Raw genomic sequence first — 515 nt, 5'->3', positions numbered from 1 at the left:
GAATCCTTAATGAACGTGGGTTTTTTGAGTGGATCGAGAGTCTGAAATTGAGATTAAATTACAGTTATGAGGACTGACTTTGAATATTTAATTATACGTGACCACTCTTTAACTTTCATTTATAACTTTAGTTTGTATAATCTGTTATTGCCTAGGAATAAAATACAGTTTACTAAGAACACATTGATTCTTGCGGGCCATGTTGTCACACTATATGGTGTAAGTTGAAACAATAAGATGTTTATTGTATACCTTTGTAAACTCAAACGGTAATACAATTATTTGTGAAACAAAACAATTCATTCAACTGCAAAAATGTAAAAAGTAAACCTACAAACAAATAATATTGGCCAAATAATATTGCAATAAATAAATTATAGGCCTATAAATGTAGGCTAACATTTAAAACACATTCAAGCAATTTACCAATATTCAAAAACATTTGTGTATATTTTTATATTGAATTTAATATAACTATTTAGCTTTTTTTTAGTCAGCTACTATCACCTTGCAGC

Source organism: Siphateles boraxobius, unplaced genomic scaffold (genome assembly GCF_051911475.1).
Source record: "Siphateles boraxobius isolate OS27281-9 unplaced genomic scaffold, OSU_SipBor_1 26, whole genome shotgun sequence".
NCBI lineage: Eukaryota > Metazoa > Chordata > Actinopteri > Cypriniformes > Leuciscidae > Siphateles > Siphateles boraxobius.
This window is presented reverse-complemented; position numbering follows the sequence as displayed.